At 33.3% G+C, this 18,434-nt stretch overlaps 1 long non-coding RNA gene across 2 annotated transcripts in view; it reads left to right on the top strand.

Annotated features, from left to right (window-relative positions):
- The first annotated feature begins 5,404 nt into the window (after positions 1-5,404).
- LOC147825091 (uncharacterized) overlaps positions 5,405-18,434 on the top strand; it is a 34,832-nt gene continuing 21,802 nt past the window's right edge. The window contains exons 1-5 of one of the 2 annotated variants that reach the window (XR_015441312.1): positions 5,405-5,732; positions 5,830-5,907; positions 6,812-6,877; positions 11,202-11,283; positions 13,564-13,655. This is a non-coding gene — a long non-coding RNA (uncharacterized LOC147825091). The remainder of the gene's footprint in view (positions 5,733-5,829; positions 5,908-6,811; positions 6,878-11,201; positions 11,284-13,563; positions 13,656-18,434) is intronic. The other variant, XR_015441311.1, reaches the window with a different exon arrangement.

The following is an 18,434-nucleotide window of genomic DNA, read 5'->3' as shown; positions in this document are numbered from 1 at the left end:
CCTCAAAAGTTTTTCACCTGTAATTTTAACTTTTAAATTGTCACTTTATGAACATTGTTCTGTGGAGATAACAAAGGTAAGATATCAACAACACTTTCATTATACATGTACTAATATCAGAATGACAAAAACCACTGTTGAACAGTTTGTTGTGTCAGGACAGTAAATAACCCATTTCTGTTGTCCAGGTTAGCAATGTAGTATACTATTGACAGAAAGATAAACTACAATATATCAGCCAAAATTCAAATTATAACTTTTAAAGTCACAATGAAAATTGCTGTGGTAATCAAGAATCATGCATACACAAACAGTGATATAGACAGATTCTTAATATCAAACACGATAGCTAGGAATCTTCTCAAGATTATGGGTCAAATTAATGGAATGCCTTGAATGTCACACTAAGTCTCCTAACCTCAACTAAAGTGTTTTCTTCTTACTATGCTGTGCGGCCATTTAAAATTTGCTTAGTTTGTGTGAGGCCATCAAACCGAAGTTGTGTATCAGTGAAGGTTATTAGTTAAAAATAATTAATAAACCATAAAAAGAATTTTGAAGGAATAACCCATAAAATAATCAGAAAGTACCTAATTGATGCTCAGAAATGGCTGGCTACCATGGAGTGGCTAACATTCAGAATGAAACCAAATCCTGTGCCAGGCAGCTGTGAAAACACACTATCCCTGATGTCTTTGACACTAAAGGTAGCTAGTGGCTTTCCTCCACCAAAATGGTCATTTCTTAATGCTGGGGACCTGAATAAATAATATTTGGCTTTTAACCATTAATCATGGGAGGGAGCTTGTTCTTTTCCTTAAAAGAAGAAAGAATCAAATACTAAGCACTCCCAAAATGAAAAGAGCATTATCTAAACATTGGGAACATATTAACAAATAAAGAAATATCTAGTCAATTATATACTGATAGATTTATTTAGGTTCTATATATCAAAACTATGTATTGAATTTGCATGTTAAATTTAGCAATTCAACATAATTTATACCTTCCAAACAATTTTCTTCTCAAATAAATCATGATATGTATAGTTAATAGTTTTCTTTCCCATTATACAATAAGAACATGTATATTCATAGAACTCCAAAAATTTGGGCAGGTTTAATCTGAAACTGATAACAGAGAAAGGACCACAATACTCACATAGTTTTGATATCATGAAATAAAGTAAAAATTTATAAAATCAGGTGATATGATGAAAAGTTTTTCTATATTTCTCAAAGTCAAATATGCAAATATGCACACAGAAAGGAAAGATTAGTATAAAACTTTTGTTCATTTAATGTTTTGATAATTTTGCCAAATCAAGAAATTTTTTGTAATGTATACTATTTGGTACCCTCTTATGTATGTTTCAAATGTGTTTTCATATCTGTTATGAATTCTTTAATTTATATAATATGATTTAGTTCTTGGAGATCCCTTTTTCTTTTACTGTGTATAATTTTTGACTTGTATTAAAAGAACCTCCTCTCACTAAAATATCCGATAAGTTTTTCTAATATATGTATATATAGTTCTAAATATTCTTCAATCTGTTTTGAATTTATTTCTGTGAATGGCACAATGAAATATCTTAACTTCGTCATAAAATAGAATATTTTCTCCAAAACAGGATGCTAGTTTTTATTTAAATTCCAGACTAAAATATTAAGCTCTCAAAAATTCTAATTCTTTAAAGATAAAAGTTGTAAGTCAAAAATTATAGCTCCTTGAAACAATATCAGGCTTGTATTTTTGTTTCCAGTATTTATAGACCTCATCCTTTTCTCTTTTTTTCCTCTTTCTTCTGTTTTACTGCAATTACTACAAATTTTCTTACAATCTTCAATAATATAAATGATGGGAATTTTGGATATAAGTAACTATAAAGCAATGGTGGATAACTTTTATAAAATTATGGGAGTTTTTTTAAGGTTCCTTTTATTGAGATTTATTTTCATAATGAATTTTCAAAGAATGCTGTCTTTTGAAAAGGCAATCAGCTCTACTAATCTGTTAAATAAGTTAATTGTATTGTCATTTCCTATTAAGTTGTTACAACTTAGTGGTATTTTTCCTCATGAACTATTGATTTCTGAGGATAAATTCTATGACCATTTATTTTCTCTAACTTGAAATTTTACATATGATTTCTACATTTTATGCTGTGTGATTACTCTACAATATATGTCTATGAGTGCTTGTGCTTAACACTTCTACAGTTTCAGTGTAAGATTTACTCAATATACTAAGTTTAGAGAGATGTCCATATTTTCAAGTTTCCAGACAGTTAATATGATGTTAATTTTTCTTTAAATAATTTATATAGAAATTGATGAGAATTAATATTAAGAGAGTATCTTTCTAGTAGATATTTTAGGAGATTCAAAAATGTGTACTCTCATCTTGAGAATTTAAGGAGTTTATCATCCTTTTAAAAATTCATCAGACCATGTAAATTTTAAAGTCTGTTCTTTTTAATTATATAAACCTCAAAGATTTTGATTTGATATTGGTGAAATGATTATTTTGCTTTCATTTGAGATTTTCTGCTAGATTACATGTCATTGTATCACATTAATATTTTCTATCATTATTGATAAGATTTCACTTAAGCATCTTCTGAATTTTTCTGTCAATTAAATTCCTTTTATTGTAGTCTTTTTAACTTTTGACATTTCATTCAACAAACACTTTTTAATGCACTTTTTAGCATATTTATACTTATGACAAACCTATTTCTTTCTATATCCAGTCAATAGCAATTTTGTGCTTCCAAATAAGGCAGTACCTTTACCATTCATCAATTCTGTCTTTGTTACTGAAATCAGATGGAATTTTTGTGTCCACCTTGCCCATATAAAACTGACTCAGTTTCTTCATTTCAATTTCATATTCTCCTATGTCCTAATCAGATATAATACCTAATTTTAGTCCTATTGATTCTTATGTTTTCTCCAAAATCTATAAAAATCAACAGGAGAAAGATTATACTTTGTTTCTCACTATTATAGTAAAATAGGAGAAACAATTCAATTTTCATTGGATGTATATTAAAAACTTATGTTCATGAAAACAGAATTATGATGAAAGTATATGTAATGTCATTTCAAAATAAAAATATACAAAATGTACTAATTAAATAGTAATAATTTTTCAAAAAGCAAGAAGGAAATTTAAATGTTTTCACCATGAAAAATTAAAGGCTGAGCGTATGTTTAACCCGATTTAAATATTTTACAGTGTATACATGTATCAAAATAACAATAGTACCACATAAATATATATAAATTTTATGTTGTAACTATCACTTAAAAAATAAATTTAAAATATTTTCCTATTTTTTTCTTTTGGCTGTACATCTTGATATTAGGACTTTCATACCTGTTCAGAATTTGCTGAATATTCTAATGGAAGACAGGTTGGAGATACATCCAAATAGCAGCAATTCACGATATTAAATAAGACAATATTAAGTCTGCCAATTACCACGTCCCTGTACCTGTACTGCGCAAGTCCTTATGGGAGCGCGAAGTTTCCTCCCTTAGGGTCAGAGGGTCCGATCCTTAGATGAAGGGTGTCGAGTCGGCGCTTAGGCTGTCCGTCTCTCCGCTGGCCTCGTCCTCTGGTCTCGTCTGGTCGGTGGTGATGCTCCTTCCAGCGGGATCAGGTGCAGGTGTCCCGGTCGGTAGTCAGATCAACAGACTAACTAGTAGACTGGTCGGTGAAACGGATCTTCGACTTGCTTGAGGTCTTCAGCTCCTTTTATACTATTCTAACTGGGCGTTTGTGGTATTGGTTCAGACTTATCACACTGTCCATTTTGGGCCACGCCCTGTCCAGTTCAGTGTACATCCTTATCAATTCCACACCGCTTAAGGTTCTACTTCTATATCTTATGGTTACTATGGTTACATATCACTCACAGCACTCTTAAAGTGATAGCACACTTTAGGGTTACAGCACGCTTAGGGTTATACAATTCCATCTTATTTCAAATTGTTCTCCACAGTGACTGATTAAGTGAGGCCCTGCACAGAAAGAGAAAGCACACAGCTTGCCAGCTTTTTAATTTCTAATTATAAGGCCTATATCTGATGTTTCCCCAAAGCCTCAAGAACTCATAGGTGGAGCTTTTGGGAGTGACTGGATCACACATGTGTGATACAGGGTCATGCATATGTGATACTGGATTAGTCCACTTTTTTGCTTAGCATAGTTCTGAGTATAGATGATGGACTTACTGAAGACCCACCTGAGGTATGGGTGGTACTAACAAATAGGCTTGCAGCCTGAATGGAATAAAAAGGGAAGGAAGGCTCTGCTTCTTGCTTACCATACCAGACACTGTTTCTCCTCTGTCATGTCCCTCTACCATGGTATCCTACCTTGGAGCCAGTCAATTATAGACTGAAATCTCTACAAAATGTGAGTAAAAATAAATGTTTCTTCCTTTAACTTGTGGGTGGTAGGTATTTTGTCCTAGAATTGAAAAAGTAGCTAAGACAAATTTTGATACCAGAGAACTGGGGTCATTGCTGTGACACTACCTGACAATGTGATTCAGAAGCCTTTGGACCAGGCTTATGGGAAAAGTTTGGATAGGCTTGGAGATCCTGGCTGGAAAACCAAACCTAGACTGTTGTGAGCTGAGCTTGATTGGAGATTCTGGTTAGAGCTCAAAAGAACAGAATGCTGATAGAAGTGTGACAAGCAAAGACCAGGCTCAGGGTTTTTAATTGGGAACAAGGACTCCACTTGGCAGTTGGATTCCAGGCCAAGTGTCTCATACTTTGGAAGAAAATTTGTCTGCATTTTCTATGTCCAGAGATATTGTGGGAGGCTGAGATTAAGGGGAGCAGATAAATTAACAAGGTAGAAGAAATTTCAAGGCAGCCTAATGTTGAGGCAGTGGCAATGCTACTGTTTTAACCAGATATTCTTTAAGAATTAAGACCAAATAGTCCAGTAAAATTATCTAAAAGGTACTTAGTTTTGGCCAGAAAGGAAGCTCAGGTAATATTGTAGCCTCTAAAGATGGAGCTGAAAATTTGTTTGCTGAAAAAAATTATCATTAAAAAGCCAAGTACTTTGGAACAGAATGAGTTTCTTTAAAAATGTCCTGAGGGCATTAGAAGAACCATCAGGATTCCACTCTTTGCAGCCTCAAAACTACAAAAATGAAGGACTGATTTGAGGAAAGAGCCACGGGACTCCATGTTCTACAGTGGTAGCAGCCTAGGGAATTGATTCTCAGTATTGGGTTCATAGAGCTCAGCAATCCAAGCACTTGACCTCTAGAGCCAAGAGAGAAAGAAGCCTGGCTACTGCTCCAGCTGGCATCAGACCTTGGTATAACTGACATGGTGCTAATTTTAGACACATTCAGAATGCAATTGTTTTGCAGACAAGAAGAATTTGACATGGTGCTAATTTTAGACACATTCAGAATGCAATTGTTTTGCAGACAAGAAGACTTCCACCCAGACTTCAGAAGAAATATCAGGAGGCCAGGAAATGTATTTCTGAGAGGATAATGTGTGGAGCCAAAAGTTCAGCAGGAACACCATAAATTTGGAGAAACCAGGAACATGGATTGTCTCAGGAAAAGCTGCAAGGAGTGAGCAAAGTCTGTGCAAGAGAGAAAACATGAGGGTTACACCCACTGGGAGTACTGTAGGATCAAGGTCACCAAAGTATTTTGGAGTTCACAACTTGCTAATGATTGCCTTGTATGTGAGACTGCAACTATAGAATTTTATATTGCTACGCTATATTTTGGACTTGCTTTTATTCCACTCCTTTCTATTCCCCTATTTCTAACTTTAGGAATGGCAATGTTTATCTGGTGCCATTATATGTTGGAAGATGTTGTAAATGGCATGTGACAGGCCACTTGGACACAAGGTTTGTGTGTGAAAAGCTTTATTGTTATTTGGGTAAAAACAGGGACTGAAATTTGGGGCAAATTTTAGCAGCTAGCTGGGAAGAGCTGAATTTATTTCATCTATACATGGAGGGGCTGACATCAAAAGCAAGAGAAAGTTATTGTCACCTCCCTGGGAGAGAAATTAAGTTTATATAAGGTTTGGGAAGGGGCTAGGATCATAAGGAATGATTATGACTGAGGGTCCAAGGACAGTCAGTGCAGGTGTGTAGGCAATCACTGGTCTTCTCAGTATTGAGATTGTATATACAGTCCTAAATTTTCTTTATGGCATCTGTTCTGTTCTGAGAATAGCCTGGTGTATGCTGAGAGTGGCCTGTTTGCTTGTGAAGGTCTCAGTCAGGCCAGGCATGACAGAAGAGTTTAACTTTCTTTTCATTTTACAGGGGCTTACAGCTAAGTGTTTGCCTTAAATCTCAGAGGGGATGTTGGACTAGGACGTTTCAGCAGTTCTAAAACTATTAGGACTTTGGCAACTCTTAGATAGGGATTTAATGCATTTTGCATAAAATGATGAACATGAGTCTTTAGGGGGCCATGAGAAAAATGTTATGGCTTATAGCTAGATGTCCACCCAAACCTCATGTGCTCATAAGTTGAGCTTTTGGGAGTGACATAATAGATTTTGGCTGTGTGATACTGGATTAGTCAACAGATTGGTTTAGCCTACTTCTGGGTGTGTATGATGGACTTATTGAAGGACAAAGTCCTACCCTGTGTATGGGTGGCACCAACCAACAGCCTTGCTGCCAAAATGAAATAAAAAGGGAAAGAAAGAAAGAAGGGAGGCTGTGCTTCCTGCCTACCACACTATGAACTGTTTATCTTCTTCCATCACCTTCTGTCATTCTCCTTGCCTTGAAGTCAGCAGACTATGGACTGAAACCTCTACAAACTATGAGCTGAAATAAGCCTTTCTTCCTTTAACTTGTGAGTATTGAGCATCTTGTCCCAAGCATCAGAAAGTAAATAAGAAATCCAGATTTGCGTTCCTTGAGATCTGGCTGAATTCCTGTCTGAAGGATCTGAATTTCTGATTTTTATTTAAACCCTCTTTTTTTTTTTTTTTTCTTAAGAAGTATAGCATTCTGAATATAAGTTTAAAAGAAGACGTTAAACTTCTGGTAAGATTATGGACTGTATCACATTTTCTGGATAGAAATTTAACCAGATGGAAGAGATTTTAATTATATTGTTTTTCTAAGATAAAAAAACCCCATTTTTTCTAGAGAAATGGACTGCAGCTAATAAAGTTAAATAAGTAAAGAATATTAATGTAAATGATTGTCATAGTTCACAGATTTTACCAACAGTGTTTTGTTGTGGATGTCATCTGTTCTTTGATATTTAGCACAGAAGATTTGAATTGCAATTTTCAGTATTGAAAGCTGCTTTTATTCCTCCAAATAATAGTTTGATGATTGTAATTGACATCATTAGTATACAAAAGTGAAATGATACAACTAATTTGATTAATGTAGTCATGTTCTGATTGATAGACACGAGTATTTAGTTCAAGTCAATGGCAGAGACACCTCTGTCTTAGTTATCTTCTTGTTGCTTGAACAAAATGCACAACACACACAAGTTAAAGGAGGAAAGGTTTATTTTGGCTCACAAATTGTAGAGATTTTAGTTCATAGTCACCTGGCTCCAAGGCAGCTGGCATAGTAGAAGAGAAATAAATAGTCAATAACAAGCAGGAAGCAGCAAGCAGTGAGCCTCCCCTCCACTTTTTATTCCATTCAGGCTACCAGTCAAGTATTTAGTGGGATTTCCCATTTTTAACACTCAAAGCTATGCCAAAGTGATCAGTAGATGAATTTAGTTATAACATGCTCTTAAACCAGTATCACACACCCATGATCCAGTCATCTCCCAAAGCCCACCTAGGAGTACATAAGGCTTTGGGACAACATCTCATATATAAATAAATCATAACCTCAAAAGTCATGTTGATGAAAATTAACTACATCTGTTGATAATTTAATTCTGAAATACTTGCCTTATTGTGAGAATAAACACAGAAAAAAATAAAATGTAACTTCAATATGTAAAGTTTTTCTACATGACTTGGTTATTGTGTTTTAAGGTTTTACAAAATTAAGACAAGATAGTCTGCCATTTCAAATAACAGAATGAATACATAACACTTTAATTAAAAAGTGACAATTTATTCTTGTTTTATGTCTTTGACTTTAAGAACTTTTGGTGGATATACATCCACTTGCTTATTAATTTTTAATGGATTGACAAATTTTGTGATGAATATGCAACAAATGCCAATTAATGAGAAGTTTTAAGTAGCCAATGTCAAAATTCTAGAGTATAACTCTTAAGAAAGTCCAAATGCATGTATCTCCAGCATCTGAATATTCAAACCACAGCCTAGAATAGAATCCTCAGCACTGCTGGGTGAGATATATCTCTGGTCAGGTTAAGACTCAAAAAATTATTTGGGAAAAATTATTGATTGGTAAGAAAAATTAAAAGAAAAATTGATTCATTTATATTAAGAAATACAGCTTATGTGAAAGTGCTGTTGGATATGGTAAATTTATTCAATATATAGATGAATTTGTATATTTTTGTTATGATTCACTATACATTTATGTGAAAATATATCTTTAAAGGCTATTTTCCTCATCTTCAAATGTTTGTAAAATCTTCACTGTAGCCTCCTTCTTATTCTTTGTAACTGGATATTATATTACCTATTTTCCCAAATTAGTCCAATTTTTGATGCTATAACAGAACACCTAAGACTGGTTAATGTATAAAAACAGAATAGGGGATTTATTTTGAGTGACAGTTCTGGAGGCTGGAAAAGGCACTGGCATCTGCTCATGGTCCAGTGATGGCCGCATACTGCTCCAAACAGGGTGGGAAAATGAAGGAAAGCAGAAGAGAGACAGAGTAGGCAAATGCCCCAAATAGGTAGCTTATTTTCAGGAGAAAAACATTAATCCATTCATAAGGGCATCTTCCTCATGACACTAAATGGCTCATTAAAACACAGTCCCCTCTTAGTACTGTTATCTTGTAGACCAATTCCTAATATGAGTTTGAGAAAGGATAAGCCATTTTGAAACAATAGGTCTTTCCCAACCCCAAAGGGAGGGTCAAATCTTAACAGATACATTAGATTGCATTTAGTTTCATGGTAAATTTTACCTACTCTGTGATTCTTTTAGTATTTATATGTATTGTCCTTTTCATAAACTGGCAATTACTTTTTTGTGCTCTGGGACTGAAGTTTCTCATACTGAGTAACTCTGTCAGCTCCAAATATGAAATAACCATGACTCTCCCCGGACTTCAGTTTTAAGCCTTTATTGTTTCTTTTCTTTTTTCTTTTTTTTTTTTTAGCATTCTCTATTACAGGTATTTTCATATGGATCTAGGTTCAAAATTTTTTAAAAGAATATTTAATACAGAACTTAACATACATACGTAAAATATCTATTTTAACTCATTTTTCAGAAATACGTTTCAGAGAGCACAATGCAACATATTCTTGTTTTTATAATAGGCTAAATATACTCAATTTGAAATAAACTGGTTATCTACATATCCATATAAAACTAAACTCACAATTGAGCCTACTGTAGCTAATAGAGAAATAGTGAATATTTTTTCAAGGAAAGTTTTTTTTTCCAACAAAAAAAGCATTAGAAATTTGAATTTTGCTTCTTGCAATTTCTCTTTTGAAAACTGTGCATTATAATTGGAATAAAATTATACCACAGGCATAGGAAACCCTAACTACATATATTGTGATAAGCCAACTCTTCCCCATTAGTTTGCCCATAGGAGACTATATGCAAAATAACAAGGTAAGACAAAACAAAAGAAACTACACTTTATTGTTGGATGATAATTCTGCCCCAATCATATTATAGAGTTTTATTTAGATTGGATCATGTGATTTTCCGGCCTAGGTAGTTTCCTAACAATTTCCTAGCATCGTTATTAACATTAAAATGTTAATTGCCACAACATTATTAGTGTACTTTCTCAAGTGCATATGCATGCTCCTTTCTCAGTCTTTGCATTTGCTATACCTCTCCTGGAATTTCTGTTCATTTGCTTTGTTTATGTCTTGCTCTCTCACTTTCTTCCAGCCTTAATTCAATTTTCACCAACTGAGATGTTTTTCTAAATATTCTGTCTAATATCACCACTGTTCTCTATTTGGTAAAGTTTCTATTCTTATATTTTATTTTTCTCTTAGACAGTTATCTCCACAATTACTTATATTGTCACATACTTCACTTATTCATCTTATTTACTGATTCTCCTACTTCTAGCATAATATTTTCTAAGCAAGAATGAAGTTTCCAACATACACATTCAGATAATACAATGCGATGGGCATAGTGTATATATCAGAGACTTGCTGAGTGTTAACAACTTGCAGCCAACTATGGATACTGGCACGTCCATCTTCATACTCCACAGAACATAAAAGATACTCAATAAATACTACGTAACTGAAATAAATTTTAATTTATTAACTGTTTAACTTTTAAATAAGTTTTCATTGCAAATGTAGCGCATTCTTTTTAAGATGTTTCCCATTCCAAAAGCAAACATGTTCTTTAAGAATTAACCTGTCTTGGGCCGGGGATTTAGCTCAGAAGTTTCACTACCTGCTGCTCAAGCACAAGGACCCGAGTTCCATCACCAGTACTAAAAAAAAAAAAAAAAAAAAAAAATTAACCCGTCTTTGTATATGTGAATCCGGAGATGTATGTGTGTATATACATATGTACAGTTTTACAGAAAAGTAGGAACATAGCATAATACTAGCATACTAAAATAAAGTAGCAATACATCTTAAAAATTATTGTATTTTAATGCATATATATTATGACCATTCATTGCAATTCTCAATTTGACTGGGTCAGGAGATGTGTATCAGATGAGTAAAGCACATTTCTGGGGATGTCTCTGGGATGTTTCCAAAAATGATTGGCATGTAGGTCAGCAAACTGATGGCAGAAGACCTTCCCTGACTGTGGATGGCTTGCAGCCAGGATGGAATGTAAAGGAAAAAACATAACAGTGAGCTTGCATTTGAAAAGCTCCACTGTGTTTGAGCAGGTGCATCTCCTGCTATTGCCATCTCCTGTGGACATTAGGAACAACCTTCTCAGGCTTTCAGTGTAGACTCACACCAAAGACTGCCCTTGGGAGCTTTCAGGCTTTCAGTCTTGAACTGATACTATATACTTGATCTCTCTTACTCAAGGGTTCCAGCTTGAACTGAACAGCTGTAGGAGCATCTGCAGCAGATTGATGACCAATGTGTGGATGATCCCACTTCTAATCATGTAAGTTCATCTAGAGAACCCTGCCAAATTCATATATCTCTAATAATTTGTATAAGAACACTGCATTCTATACTTTGCATCTATGTATTATGACTTATTTAGTATCTGTAGGACTCCTTCATGTACATCTAATATCTAAGACATTTTGTTAATAAGCAATAGGTAACTCTTAAATGACTTCAGATCTAATAGTCCTCCACACAGAGTAAGGGAAAAAGGCCAATATTAGATATGATAGTGATGAAAGGATTCTCCAAGTTGGTGCCATTTGAGTCAATATCTGAAGGAGACAAAGGAACTGGGGCAAAAGTAATCTAGGAACCAGATAATCCACCAGAAGGAACAGAAAGTATAAAGGTCCTAAGACAGCAGAACATTGTTGATGTGTTTGTTGAGTAAGTTTAGCAATAACAAGATAAATTTCGTCTTTGAGGAAAAAAAAGTTTGACCAGCTCTAGGAAATTCCAAAGTATGCTTTCTGGAGAGTGATATATTTTTTTTTAAAAAAGGACTATTTGGCTTAGCAAAGTTATATTTTTAAAATGCTACTTGTTCAGGCAATATCATTTACTATTTTTTACTCCACCTTCTTTTCATCATAAACATAATATTCTGAAATAAAATGTTATCTGCAGTTTTTTCTATAGCTGATATTGTATATATTAATCATCATACCACACAAAAGCAGTTAGACTTGTAAATTTTCATGCAAAGCAAGTGAAGGAATAAAATGCCCAAGTTCAATGGAAGTAAACAGCAGAGAACATACTCATATTTAAGGATTTCTAAGAGAAAATTATATGAGCTCTATCCCTTGCTATACTAGGAGACCATTTGTATATTTGGTTATAATTAGATATATTCTTTTTTATAAGACAGATGCTGCCAGACTGGCCTTTGAGAATCTCTATTTTCTAGGTACTTGTAACTTAAACTACTAATAATTGAATTTTCTCTACCCATTTTAGATTATTTATATCTTATAGAATTAAATTTATTTTCTAAATTATCTCATATTAGTGTTGCTTTCTGTCAAAGGTAACTTTAAAAATCCTATCAGATTAATAATTTTGATATTACACAAGTAATTCCTCCTAATTTACTAGGGATTAACTCCAACACCCCAGTGGAATATTGAATTCCCAGATATTACTGAACATTATGGGTACTACACTTTTATCAGATAGGTAGATAGATAAATTTATGAATCAGTGAGATAAAACCTTACCAATAACTAATAAGAGCGTAATTATAACAGACATTTTGACACAGAGACAACATTCACATAACTGTCATAGTATATTGTTATACTTGTCTGTTTTTTAACTTAAGGGAACATTTTTTGGCTTCTCTATGGTTTATAAAAGTTGCAAATCTCAGCACTCTTATGTTTTATGGCCATTATTAAGTAAAATAAGCTACTTATACATAGACATTGTGATAATATGACAGATGACCTGATAATTGAGATAACTACAAAGTGACTAACAAGTGAGTAGAATATACAAAGTAGATTTTGTGGACAAGGGAAGATTCATATTCAATGTGGGACAGAGAGAGATAATATGAGGTTTTACTATGTTCCTGAGAATGACAGCATTCAATTTAAAACTATGAATGGTTGAATTCTGGAACTTTCAATTTATATTTTCAGACTCCAATGAGCTGTGGATTACTGAACATATGAAAAGCCAAAATGTATATAAAGGACAACGACTGTGTTGCAAATATAAATTAATTTACATTACTGTGTATTTTTTTCATTTTGTTGTTGTTCACATGAGCTACTTGTATAATGATAAATTTTTTTACAAGTAGCATTTTATCATTTCTTTCTAGTTACTAAACCAAATGTCCAATTCACCTGTTTACATTGAATTCATATTTGTAAAAATATTAAATTAGGAATATGGGTAGTGTTCTCAAATTTGAAAAAAAGTAAAAATATAAGCAGTGGTACAACAAAGCTTTTTGGATGACATTTTCTATTTCCTTTCTCCTAAGATTCCAATGCTAATGAAAAACAAAGGAAGAAAAGGAAGGAAGGAAAATGAAAGGAAGTAAAGAACAAAAATGAAAGAAGGAACAAATGAAGGAAGGGAGGGAGGAAGGGGCAAATTAATATGAACAGAATGGGATAATTCTTCTCTGTTTTGTCTTACTTCTCTCACCTAATACTTTCATTATTCTAAAAAGTCAAAGATATAGTGTGAAAACCAAAGATGTTTAATATTGATAAGAAATAAGGAAATGAACCTCCTTCCCTCCTTATCGTTTCAGAGCCATTAACTCACAAAATGTTCCAAAAGCAGAAGAAAGGAAAAAATAACTTACTACTTTGATTTCAAAGAGAAGTTATAAGAAGAAACACTGTAAGTTGTATCTGATGTTCCACCAAGGCTTTCCTTTTTATTAAGAAAAAGAAAACAAGGGCTGGGGATTTAGCTCAGTGGTTCCACCACCTGCCCCGCAAGCAGAAGAACCCGAGTTCGATCTCCGGTACCAAAAAAAAAAAAAAAGAAAAGAAAAGAAAAAAAAAAACTATGTGTAAATATCTACAAGGTGTGATGAGAATATACAGTACATGTTGGAATTTTTTTTTAAATTACAGTAAAGGACACTTTGCCGTGAATCCTCAAACTACTCCCCCTCACTTCCAGCACACTTATTCCATCTTTCTTGACCTTTACTTAAACAGTTCTGGAAGTCCTCTTTCATGAGTGTCTTAATGAGATGTGATTAAAAAAAATGATAAATGCTCTTGCTAAATGGCATCCATTGGAAAGATCACCTTATAAAAATGTTATGGTGTATTCTCCTTCACCTCATTCACTGGATCTGACTTTTGACACTTTTGACCCCATGTCAAAATGACCATGAAAGGTAAACATTTTGACTCCATTCAGGATGTCAAGGCAGTCACAGAACCCCAACCCAAAACATTCATGAAAGAGGATTTATAGAACAACTTGAGGGAGATTAATGACCATGTGTTTACTGCAATATATCTTTAAAAATTCAAACATTCACCATATTTTCAAACATTCCTTGTATATCTTTTTATCTACATGTACATCAATTTCTCAATTATAGAATGGATTTTTTTACCATCTTGTCCCTGATACCTGTGTTCTGCTCTTTTCTCTGCTAAGTATATCTGTTATGCTATTTAGAATCTGTTTCCTAATTTAGAAAAAATATTTCCTAATGGGAAAAATATTACTACTTTCAAAGACTGTAGAGAAAACAAAATGATATAATAAACTAGTGCCAATTCATACTTGAAACATATTAATCACACTGCACATTGTTTCCTAGAGGCAATTATATTGCACGATAAAAGTTGAGCTATTAATTTCAACAGATATCTTTTAAAAATTATTTCATGTGACAAAAGAGTAGCAGTGATAGGAAAAATATATAAATCAATGTATATCAACCTCATGCATCCTATACTTCTGTATATTTTGCTCTATATCCTTAAAACATATTAAAAAATCTATTGCTAGATTTGATCTTAGCAAGTCAGAATTCCAAAGAATGTAAGAGAATTTAGATTCATTTTCTTCCTTGTCCCTAACAGATACAAAGTTTGAAGTTGCCACTGAAGAGAAAAGAAGTTTTGATAGATCATTATTAGCAATTATATGGAAGGTATCTAGTGGGCAATTAGATATAGGTAATTCTGCTTTTGATGGTAAGAGTGTATCACTCTCTATGATAAGCAATGCCTTAAACTACAGCTGTAAGTTTTCTAATGGACAAAGTAGAGTCATGGTAATTTAATCAGTGGGGGAGACAACCATGATCTGGAGATAGGTTAATCATTACCATCACCCCTCCAATTCCCAAAATGCAAGTGTTTTGAGCTTATGGACCAAATGGTCATAATTCTAACATGTCTTTTTATATTCACATAACATCTATTTGCTAATAGATATGTGGTATACAGAAGAAAAATAAATACAAAGAAAACAACATTTGACACTAGATTGATTCAGAAAACATCAACAAGTCTGAGATCTTACCTCTTGCATTAACTTTTCCCATGTGGGACTACATAGATATTTTTGAATGAATAACTGTCATTTTAAATCTGTCCTTCAAAAAATTTTTAAATAGGAAAAATGCATAGATAGTTACTAGCATTCATTTAAAAATTTTAATTTCAAATGTTTTTGGTTGTTGATTATTCTCTTTTGTGGCAAAATTATAGAGAAATTCATTTGCAAGTCAATTTAAAGAGATGAAGAGAAAAGAAATTTATTGGCCTGCACATAGACGTCTGTTAGTATAGCTGGGATTCAGTGACTTTTAAAAATTCATTTATTTCCTTTTTCTTTCTGCCTTTGTGTGGGCTTCACATGGTAGCTCCTTGTAAGTTTAGGTTTTATTCTCATCCCTAGAATGATAAGCTTACCTCGATTCAAAAAGTCCAGTAAAATTCCTGCTGTATATTTCTCATGCCTGTTGTATCACATATTTATCCCTTAAGAAAGATTCTAGACAGAAAAATTGAATGCTTAGTGCTAAGATTTGAGTCAATAAAAAGAACATCACAAAAAGAAGAGCCCAGAGAAATGATGTTCCTCACAGATAAAATTAGTAATGAAAAATAATGCTGTGCTTATTATTTATGAAATATAAAATATTTCTAAATATATTACTTTTCTAGAAATATGAATGTTTTGTACTTTTTAATAAAGAGATGTGCATCTAACCACATTACTACAACTTATTTTAAATTTCATTCCATTTCATTGTAATGTTATTTTTTACTAGGTATCAACAGGGAAGAAAAATGAAGTTCTAAATAAACTATAATTAAATTAAACAAAGCAAGAAAGAGAGAGCCACTGATGTATAAGATTGGTTCCTTTAACAAGTTTGTATAATCAAAATTATATTAAAATATACAGCCTTGAAAAAAAATTAAAATAAAAATCCAGCCTTAATTTGAAAAAATCAGTTTTGAAATCCAAAGAAAATAAAATAACTGACATAAATGCAAGTTTCAATTTTAGTTTTTGCAAAAACCATGTTCAAAAAATACTATACTTGTTTTTGTTTGCAAATGTCTGACTAATGATGAATTTCTGAAAGATAAAAGTTAAATAAATCCTCTACTGTATATTTGTGAAATATACTTATGGATTTTTAAAGAAGAAAATGCACTATATTAAATAATAAAATATATGCGTGGCATTAATTTTTTTCTGTTTTGTTCAAGTAAATTTTACACCTTTTGAGCCTGTATTTGGCTATAGTTCCATAATAAATTTTAAAGAATAGAGTGTTAGGTTAGCATAAGGTCACAAATTTTTACTTTTCATTCACAGAATTAATAGGTTAATAATCAAACATATTTCATATGCTAAAATGTTTCTACAATTAAAACATCTTCATTTCCTGAAAGAGTATGAAACAGAATATTGGAATGATAAGTAAAAATGGAGGATAGCTTAAAAATGGATTAATAAATGTATTACTTCCTTTGGATTCAAAAACACATGAAGTATAAATATTGCTGGAAATGATATCATTTTTCAATAGGAACACTTCCATAAATTAAATGGCTAGATACAGATTAGACTAAAATTTCTGGTTACAACATAAAAAAGAGGAGCTATGACAGAAGTATATATTAGTTCTCAAAACAACTCAGTACATTATCACTGCAATGAATTTTACCAAACATTATGGAAAAAACTCACCCATTTACCTGATTAGCTGTTTTTTTTTCTTTTAGAATTGTACCTTTGCATAATGCATCTTAGTTCTTATTTTGTCCCCATTCCTAGCCTTCCCTTCACCCCCTCCACCCTTTCCTATTTACAAAGACTTTATTTCCCTTTTTTTCCATTTCTAATCATTTTTCCTTTCCCTTCTTTCCTTTCCCCTGCCCCTCCCACTCTCTCTACCCCTTTGGATCATTTCTTCATATTTTACATTATCAATTATTCATTCTAATCATTGGTACATTTCAGGTATACAATATAATGACATTCATCCTTGGAAATTTGCACCTTTACATAGTCTCTCTTGGTTCTTATTTTTCACCCTTGACCAGCCCTCCCTTCAACGCCTCCAGCCCTCCCTATTTACAAAGGTTTGGTTCCTGTTTTTCCATTTTCTCATATTAATCCCATTCCTTTCTATCCTTTCCCCTAGCCCTCCCATTTCCTTTCCCTTTGGCCCTTTTCTTTCTATTTCACATTACCTATTATAAATTTTAGTCCTTATTTACACTTTCAGTTTCTCACACCAGAGAAACTATTCGGTATTTATACATGTGTGTCCTATTTATTTCACCTAAGAGTTTCCCCTCAATGTGCATCCACTTAGCTATAAATGTCCCTAATTTCTCATTTTTTATCACTGAGAAGTACTCCATTTTATAAAAAAAACGTATTTACTTTATCCAGTCTCCAGTTAATGGCATTTGGGCTGTTTCCAAGTTTTACCTATTACAAACTGTGCTGCTATGAACATGGGTGCCCATATATCACAGTGGTATGATTCTTTTAATTCTTTGGGGGAAGATCCCCAGCAGCGGAATAGCGGGATCAAATGGGACTTCCAGTCCTAGTTCTTTGAGGTATCTCCATACTGATTTCCACAGTGCTTGCACCAGTCTACGCTCCCACCGGCAGTGGAGCAGGGTTCCTCTTTCCCCACAGCCCAACTAGCATTTGTTATTGGTTGATTTCATGATAGCAGCCATTCTTTCAGGAGAGAGGTGGAATCTCAGCGTTGTTTTCATTTGCAACTCTCAAATGACCAGTGATGTTGAACAGTTTTTCATGTATTTATTTCCTACTTCTACTTCTTTATCTGAGAAATGTCTGCTCATTTCTGGTGCCCATTTTTGGTTTGGGTCTTTAAATTTGGGAGGCCTGATCTTTTTAAGTTCTTTATAGATTTGAGATAGTAGACCTTTGTCTGAGGAAGAGCAGGTGAAGATTTTTTCCCACATTGTGGGTTGTCTCTTCACACTGCTGGTGGTTTCTCTTGCTGTGCAGAAGCTTTTTAATAAGAAGAGATCCCACTTGTTGATTGTTTGTGCTAGTTCATGGGCAACTGAAGTTTGATTCATAAAATCTTTTCCTACACCGATGTCTTCAAGAGTTCTACCTAACCTCTGCTCCAAC

The sequence above is a fragment of the Heterocephalus glaber genome, unplaced genomic scaffold, assembly GCF_053883595.1.
Source record: "Heterocephalus glaber isolate CG9 unplaced genomic scaffold, H.glaber_assembly_v1.0 deba00001509, whole genome shotgun sequence".
NCBI lineage: Eukaryota > Metazoa > Chordata > Mammalia > Rodentia > Bathyergidae > Heterocephalus > Heterocephalus glaber.
This window is presented reverse-complemented; position numbering and strand designations above follow the sequence as displayed.